Here is a 9931-nt window from a genome sequence, read left to right as displayed (position 1 = left end):
GCAATATTCCTTTCCTGCAAGCAATTTGGCTTTCCTTTTGCTCCTTCTAATGTTCCTAGCTTTGTAATGTACCCTGCCATGGATTTGTCTGGGGGCCAGTTTTGCTTCTGGGGAAAAATATAAAAAAAAGTGACCAACCCAGCAAAAGAGACGCACACCAGGAAATCTTCTCCGGTTGTCGCACAGCGGGACCGTGACGTTGCAATCCCCGTCCTGCACCCTACTTGCCATCACGGAGACCCAGCACCCCTTCTGCAGAAGCACCTGGACCCCCAGGCTCGGCAGCTGCTCTTTGTGCATTGCCTCTGGAGAAGCTGCTCTCCTGCACGCAGCTGCGAGCTGGTAGGTGGCCTGCCCGGCTTCAGCAGCAGCAAAACTGTAAATATGACGGATAGAAATAAAACGCGACAGAAAAGGGAGAAGAATGGGATACAGGTACAATCTAAAGTCTGGTAGGAGAGAAAACAAAAGTGAATTAAGGGATAAAATAAGGGAAAATATACCTAACAGTTTAAAAATAATACCAGGGAAAGGTAGGAAAATGTACCACTAACACAACAACTGGAAGCATTGCAGCATGCAGAAAACATCTCCAAAAAGAGGCAAAACAGTAAATTTCAAACTCCAGAGAGATATATGATTTTCCAAACTGATCAAACTTAATATGTAACACTGGCAAAAATAGAAAACAGGTATAGAAATGTACATAAACCATTGCTGTATCACAAACACATAAACCATATAAAAATAAATGTCATATTACTATATTTACTTCCTTGTCCTTCTTACAGTGGCTGGCTGAGTTATACATTGAATATGGATGAGGGAGAAGGTAACATATCCTGAGATTTCACATATAAATATATAGCTGTAAAACAAGAACAGCCCACAAGCACATATGCTATCCACCTGTCTTCGAGAAGTGAATATGTCCTACAAGCATATATAGTTTTTGCATGATATTTATAACCTGTGAGGGGAAACGTCCCAAGCCTTCCTTCAGGGGGCTGGGTTGGGGCTGTGCAGGGGCAGGACCCACACTTTTTCATATGCAGCTGAATAGTCACTGACCAGTTCTGAAACACCTGAGCTCAGGATGGTGATATTTGGCATAACAGCAAACCTCATGCAAGGTCAGATTTTGAAGGAACTTGATTTCTGATGGAGTAGAGCATTAGGGTTTGATCCAATGCACTTTGATGTTGAAAAGTTTTGGTCCAAGCACTTAAAGTACACACTGATGATAGTTTTGTACTTCTCAGCTTATTGAGTGTACTTAAGAACATGTACTAACCTGGCTTGACTACACATTAGCTCCATAGAGAAAACCAGTACTAGATTTTTAGGATATTTTATTGCAGAGCCTGTCTAAGAAGTGTGGCACAGATTTAGAGTTCATATATCATTTTTCAGAATTTATTTATTCTTTCTAGCCAACACAGCTCCAAAACCTCTAGGTCAAGTCCTACAGATCTCAAAGTCCATAGTTTCTCCACTGACTTCACTGATGGCATAATTTCAGGCATGAAGACTAAGCTCGTTTGTGGTTTATTTTCTTGTTTTAGCTGTGCTTTTAAGACTTCCAAAAAAACTCTATAAAAAACATAATGAGTATTCATATAAATGACATTCACAACTCAAAAACTGACCAACTATCCAAAAAATGTATCAAAGAAAGTGAATGGAAACATGCACCCAGCCCTGACTTTATCAGCTTGTGCTCAAACTTTATAGTACAGTTTTTCAAGTCACCTAGTTAACTATTGCAGTACACCACTGTATTTTGCATTATTTGGTGGTTTTATCTGTTATTGTCAACATGTGATATTAATAGTCATGCTTTTATATACTGCAGATTATACTACTGCAAATTAAAGTATGTCTTGCCTTCACAGGTAGCTCCAACACCACAAGCAATTGCACAGGATGCCAACATAAGTATTAAATGCTTCTTAAATGCTACTGATGCCCCGCATTGCTCTCTGAAATGACAAGTGGGCCTTTTGGTGGCATCTGATTAGGGCCACTGTCAAGCAGTGCAATGCCCTCTCAGCATCCCAGTCACAATGGAATTAATGGGATAAATGTCTTTCCAGATACGGACATGGACAGATGAGAATGATAAATACAACATAGGACTCATTAAATGTAAAGCTTATTTTCTCACACACCTGCAAATATTTCTGTGGATAAGTTCTGGAGGAAAAAAGCCAACTTAAAGACAGCTTCCAAATATCCAAATGGAACTCATTAACGTTGAGGCCAAGACTTTGTCAATGGTATGTAAACTGAAAGAAAAGCACCTCATTTAATAGAAATAACATTCTATTTTCATTTTGCATGTGTTTAAGACATGCACAGCTAAAAGAAATTATACATTACATAACAGACGCTTTATTAGCTAATTCTATGAAATTAAGCTTGGAGGTCATTGGCTACTGTGCTCTGCACTGAACCTCCTTCTTACTTGTTTCCATAAATTATGTAGGAAGTTCTTTTAATGAGGTTTGATCTTAGTTGTTGAAATACATGCCATTTTAATCTCCACAGAATTCTACATGCATCTCCTTACCTTTCTGTAGCAGACAGCAAATGATGGCAATTTTTAAGGACAAACAGGCTTGTCCATGTATGTGTATTATAACTCTGGGGCAGGAGACACATGGTGTTATGATCTACGTCTACCATAACTTCTACACAATTTCTCACTTGCTGCAACAATAGCTGAATTCTCCAAGAATGACAGCTTCTGACTGAATATAAAACACAGCCAGTTGTAGCAGAGTATTTTGAAACACCAGCGCAGAACAGTGATGGATGAGTGCAGAAGCAGCAAAATCCCCACTTCACCATTGCTGATTCCACAGCAATTTCTCTTCTCTAAATATGGCAATGGCCCACTGTCATCAGCCTCTGTTGTTGACTTGCCTTGGTTTTCCCATCTGTAGAATGGAGGCTATAACACCGTTCTCAAAGAATGCTTTGGATGTTATCTTATTGATGACTATAAAGTGATCACTTTCAGAAAAAAAAAAAAAAGGAAAAAAGTTGTTTTTTTTTTTAATCTCAGGTAGTATCAATAATATTCTTCATTACAGGGTGCTTAAGCACACACATACAGCCACACATGCATATTTGTGTGTGCTTTTTATTCATATATGCATGTGTGTGCATGTGTCTATAAAACATATTCAGATCTCCATTGATCCAGGACAACGCTAGAACATGTAGGCTCTAGTTCTAATTCTTTTTCTGCATTTTGCTGTTAATCAGGACTGAATTCACTCATATCTGCTTGAATTCAGTGACAGGTTAGAGCTGAAACCACTTCTAGAACTGCAACACCAGAGGCTACGACAAACATTAAATGACCCAATCCTGTTCCCACTGATTTCAAAAGTCTGGATATTTGTGTCAACACCCTGACCCATGCAGGGTCAACTGACAGTTTGCCATTGACTGCAAGGAAGCCAAAATTTCAAAATCCCTGATCCTGCAACTGATTCGTGTGATGTAGAGGAACAAACGCCTCCTGAGAAGATAATAAAAGTTAGTGGAACTTGAGACAAGCCAAATTCTGACCTGACAGCCTAATCAAAGCTATGTTAGAAAGCATGTAATATTATACAAATATGTATTTTCTCAAATGACTCTACAAACCCACAGGAAATTTTTTTTTCATAAATAGAAAGGAGAAAATCTATATCTTGGAGAGTGAAAAACAAATTAAAGGTTCTTGAAGGGTGTTTCTTAACATTTACCAGTGTTTTTCCCCATGGAAATGATGAAAAATTAGCTTGAACCCTAGAGCTTTAGGTCTTTTGTAATCCATTCTTTATTTTTTTTTTCCACAATGAATATAGATTTTTTTTTTAATCCTATATACAGAAATTTCACATATTTACATTTGAAAACTTCCAATCTTGAGATTGTTTTAAATTAAAAATGCATACGGGACTTACCTGTGCAACCAAAACTTACAGGCATCAGCAAACACCAGATGAATCTGAGTCATTTTTGGAACACATTTTTAGAGCTTATAACAAAATATCCTGTAATCAAGAGAAAAACCTCACTGTCAGGCTTCTTGTGATAAGACAAGGATCTCCGTGGTCTGCTTACATCAGGCTATACGCAGAACACACTGGTGGTCATCTGCAAGTGCTTTGACAGCTCCCACCCAGGTCTCATCACCACCCCGGATAGTGTACGGTGCTCCAGGAGGTGCAAGAGGATCTCCAGTTTGTGGGACATGCTGTCGCCACCCAGCCGTGGGCACAACATGCCGGTAAGCAGTGCTTGCCATCAGTAACCAGCAGGGCTGCCAGGCCCAGAAACCTGCCCTTACCTCGGGACAGCACCTGGAGCAGATACTACTCCTCATGGAGCAAAATGGCAAATCCTTCTGGAAATATTAGCTTCCTTCATAGCCCGTTTTAAAGACAGTGTCATCCAAATGAGATGAGAAGCGCAATCTTAAGGTGAAAACAATGGATAGGGATTCAAAAATCTGGTTTACTTTTTTTTTTTTCTTTTGGGGGGGGGGGGTTGGAGGAATTACTTCCTCTTTAAAACACTTGATTCTCTGTGAGTAATAAGGGTGGTGTTATTTCTCTCTCCCCCCTTTTCTCTGCACTGCCTATTTCAATGCAAATATCTGAAGGAAGCAGCTTTGCAGTCTTCATGTTTGTGAGCCCTCAAACGTGGGCAAATGCACATTGGAAGACTACAAATACAAGACAGATAATGTTAGCAAGACAGATGTTATGATACATCTGATTAAAAAAAGGAAAAAAAAAATTGACTGTTTAAAACAATTGAAACTATCAAGCTGTAATAGTTAAATTAGCTTAAAATAGAAAAATTCCTATTTAGATATTCACAATTAATATTTTCAGATGTTTTTGAACACTCATTTCAAAGCTCTGTTTTGAAGAGAATTCCTCTTACAGATTTGATTGCAGGGATATTTCTGGGAAATAAAGACAAAAAAAAAAAAAGGTTAAAATGAATTCACTTAGAAAGTCCTATGAACATATGTGAAAAATACTTCAATTGCCATATTTCAAATACGAGTCAATAACTGAAAACCAAGCATGGCACAAATAGGTAATGCAAGGTTTGTTTGATTAGGAAACAATTGCAGAGTGTGACTGCAATGCTAACTTACCTGATACACCCAGACATGTGCAAGACTTCCGTGGGTTTGGTATTTTCTAATTTGATGTTTTCTAATTTGGTATTTTCTATTTTTTCCAACAATTTATTTGCCAAACAGCTAAAATATTCGAAAAGAGCTACACCGTACCCTTCTCTAATCCTCAGAAAGATCCCCGTAACCAGACATGCATGTGCCTGCAGCCATCTGGACGCTGCCCTAAGCTGCCACGAGAGCTGACCTGATGGAGCCAGGATCCAGCACTTCTTGCCATGGTCACTGGGAGCACATCACCGCTGTCAGTGGGATTTAAGGCACAGAAAGTAGTTTGGAGGCACTTGGCGATGCTGAAAGAGATATAAGATGAGACTTGTGTGAAAATAAAGCAGAATTTTCCATTTTTTTCATGCATTATTAAAATTGAGATTTTAAAAATTAAAACTTTATTTTTTCCTTTAAAAATGCAACAGATGTGTGTGAAGACAAAGCCTGTGCCTGCATTACCTTGTGGAAGCCGTTTTATAGTTATGTTAAGCAGTTACCGGAGGAGAGCACAGTGGAATGACTGCATGTATCTGTCATATGTTAATTAGGTGAATCTGTATAGAGCCAAGTTTTATAACCTTGTTCAATTTTAAGAGGTTTTTACAGTTACTGAATGCATTAAAAACCAGAAAATGTTATGGGGATTGTCCATTGAATTCTACACACTGGAAAGCTCACTTGTTGGGCCTGTGGGGAGAGCTGATTTAGTTTTGCTATATAGCCATATGCGTACAACAAGCAAAACAACAGTATAAAACTGCAAATCAGAGTCAGCCTAAACCACAAGACACTCAGCAATAAACCTTAATTTGACTGCAAAAAGCAATTTATAAAAGAGAGCTCTTGAACATCTCCAGTTCCTCTAATCATATCTAATTAGGGATAGATATGTTCTGTATGTAGAGCATCAGGAGACACGTTGCATCTTCTCAGGTTGCAATGTTGGGCAAATTTCCCCTCTAATGCCAGTCTGCTTTTTGCCTCAGGACCGCAGGCCAGCCCCTGAGAAAAAGAGATTTGGGTGAAATGTGTTAGATAAGCAGAGGGATTGCCCTGCCAACAAGAGCAGCCCAGAATAAAAGGCGGTACTTTTCATATGGAGGTTTGGTCACTACAGCAGAAGTGATCCCACCTACTTTATTTTACTCATAGGAGCTATTCGATCAGCTTCAATAGGACTACTGCCCCTGCACACCTGCAAGGTGTGCAAATACCTGCTCTCTCCCACCTGAGGCTTTTCCCATGCAGGCTGGCCTTGCAAAGGGCAGGGAGGAGCCCACCACCACCATCACCACTATCACCACCACCATCGTGCAACACAGCAGGTAGGTCCCTCCCACAGCAGGTCCCCAGGCACCACTGGGTCCCTCCCCAAACCACAGCCAAGGTGCCCAGCAGGAGCTGGAATGCTTTCTTCTCTGCTCTTCCATCTTCGGACTCTGATGAGCTGCTGGGGGACAGCAAAGGAGGGCCCTGCTCATGGGCAAAGAGGCTGGAGGAGGAGAGAAGCAGAAAGGATCCCAGACCTTGAGATTCACTGCCCACTTGTGAGAGGCTCCAAGATGCATGGGACCAGCAGCACCACATATCGCTAGCAAGGAAGGAAATGGCTGCAGTATGAATTATCACTGCGTAATTCCCAGATAAATTGAGTTAATAAAGCTGTGGCCTAATTACACCCCATCCTTTGTTCCTTCCCTTCTCAAGATGGTGCAAATCTGTGCAGTTTTTATGTCTGGGTAGGGAATCCTGGAGCCTTTACCCAGAAAAAAAAAAAAAAAAAATCCCATTAAAGACTTTCTGCATTTCTGCAAGACAGGCGCTGTGATACCTTCAGGTGAAATGCTCTGATTAAGCAGAGAAGATAACTGCAAGAAAACCAAAACAGCACCATTTTATACTTTTTTTTTTTTCTTCATACAGTTATTTAGTAATTACATGAGAAATGGGCCAGGTTTCTATGCCTGCATAAATTTAAAAAAGAACAGGGTTGAATACACAAATCAGGATAGTGATATGTTATGGAAATTTCATATATCTGCTATATATTCACAGAACACACAACACAAATACAACTAAGAGATTTGGCATACCACCCTTATTTCAGGAGATTTAAAATGTAGCAGAAGCAAATTACGTTTTCCACCAGAAAAATGTGAATCAGCAGCTTGATCTGTTCCCACTTTTCTCAAGCAAAGTCCCGTCTATTATAATCTTGTTTTTCTCAGGCATAAACATAGTGTGAAAAAAAAAAAAAAGAGAGAGAAAAAAAATGTATGATGAATATGGTTATAGTTATTATTTCCCTTCTGGGTATTTATTAAGCATGTGTTAGGTGTTTAGGTATAAAATGATTTTTTTTTCCACTACATGGATGCCTTCTGTGGCTATCTGTAAAATTTCATTAAGGTGTTACACTTGAAATTGCAGATCAAAGTAACCCCAAGAGATTAAGGAGACCCTGCTAATTGACTAAGGTCATGTACTGCACTTCCCACTGGCACTTTGGCCTACACTGACAACAGAGGAGCAGTCCCATCTCAGAGGACCATTCTATAAAAATACCATTTTCTTTATCTGTAGTCCAGTTTTCACACCACTATGATAACAAGGGATTTCATAAATCCAGGTGGACTGATTAGAGTTTTGAGTATGTAACTTTCTGAGTAAAAAATATACATGATACTTTTGAACAATTTTGACATTTTATCTTACCCTTTAAAACTCACGGGAACGTATTGCACATTAGGTGTTTAAGGATAAAAAGTGTCAGCGTCTATAGCAAGTTCCGTCATTCAAATCTGGCACTAAAGAGGATATTGAAAGTGTTGCTGCAGACCATTAAAACCAGCTAATTTACAACTATAGACATTGTTGCATGAAGTGCCAACTTGGTCAGTAATTAGGGCCTGGAATATATATCCAGCTTTGACAAGAGAAAGTTTCTAAAAACCTTTCCCTGTTGATCAAAACATACAATATATTGCTCTCAACTGGACAGTCATTGTTAGTTCCATATTGTGATATTATTGAAAAATATGGACTATCAAGGGGGCGTGGTAAGGAATTATTACTGCTGTCAGCAAGATTTGTGAACCCATTGCTGAGATATGTGCTCCCTACTGGATCCTGCACCAGTGAATGCTGGAAAAGACGCAGAGAATTCAGAAAAGAATTACAGGAATGGAGCGTGATCTGGAAAATATGCCTCTTTTCTGTCATCATCATGGGAGAAGTAAGGAACTCATAGCCAATTGACCAGAAGTTTAAGGGTAAGTTTTACAGTTGCATCGAAATAAACAGGGGAGCTCAGATCATATAGCTCATTAATTTAGCAGACTATGAAGAAGGACAACTGACATGAGCAAGCTGAGTGAGAAAAGTGAAAATTAGCTGCCATTTTTCACTCTGTAAGTTATTTACCAAATGATTTCATCAATGTTTTTTCACTAGGAGTCTTAAAACCAAATTATTTTTTTCTAAAAGTTGCTGTTTCAAACTTTTTTTTTTCTTTTAATTTGATTAAGTGATTGTTTTTCTTCAAGTTTATCCAAGTTCTTCTTGATTCAAACTTGAGGCAATGTCATAAACAATGGGTTTACTGGGTACATTTTAATGATGCTAATGGATGTAGCAAGCAGCCTTCCATTCACTGGATGAAATCTCCATCTATGCAGAAGGATAGTAGAAGGCTTATGACATACATAAAATGTGTGTCGTTTGCATGGAGATGAATTTCAGACTTTAGAAGCCAACAGAATCACATTTTCCATTATGTTCACCCTGCAGAACAGATTTCATTAATCAGCCTATCATCAAGGGCTCAGTCCTACCACATTACTCATACTAAGTAATACCTAAGATGCAAATAGGTCCACTAAAGCAAAGGACGCATCTGGAGAAGTTGTGTCATTCTGTAAGTAAAGGTGCTTTAATGGACTTTGAGAAATCCCTAGTTTAACAAATGAAATTCTCATATTCTTTCAGCTCTTCTGAAAGGTCTTGGATAAATAAGTTATTCAACAGAAGTATTTAATTGCCTGTAGCACTGGAGAACTATTAAAAAGTTAAACTGTTGAACGATGTTTCTGATGAAAACAGGCAAAATTTACCGTATCATATTTTGTTAGCTCGTATGCACAGTTATAAATTCTTTTTCATTCAGCAGTTGACATTGAACTTTTTAAGCCACCATTCTGAATAAAATATAGTAGGTTTTATATTCCAGAAATATGGAAAGATTTGATGAAGGTGAGACTTTCGTTACTCTTGATTCATTGGAATTCAACATGTTCCCATTTTTTTTTTAATATTTCATATAGCCATTTAGCCATCCTATTGTTTATGGTGGCTGGGTTTATCCAGTGGTAAATAATATCCGTGTTTATACAAAATAAAATATTTGTTTTCTATCTAATTAAAAATTTCCTCAAGTTGGTTGAGTGTTGTTTTCCTTGTTTGATATCCTAAGCTGTACTATAATGTTTGAATGAACAAACTAACAAAAGAACAAAGCAAGAGAAACCCCAACTTCTGTATCTGCATCCCATTGCACTTTGATAAATCCCATGAAGTTTTTCCTCCTTGTTTTTCTTCAAATGTAAATCCAAAGTAGCAAAATTTATTCTTCTTAGAGAATTGAGTATTCTTGTATGATTCCTTGCAAAATGCCTAATAGATGTTATGTTATTTGCACCTTTTCATTTAACTAGTTCATTAGTTGTTTAC

Source organism: Cygnus olor, chromosome 7, assembly GCF_009769625.2.
Source record: "Cygnus olor isolate bCygOlo1 chromosome 7, bCygOlo1.pri.v2, whole genome shotgun sequence".
NCBI lineage: Eukaryota > Metazoa > Chordata > Aves > Anseriformes > Anatidae > Cygnus > Cygnus olor.
This window is presented reverse-complemented; position numbering follows the sequence as displayed.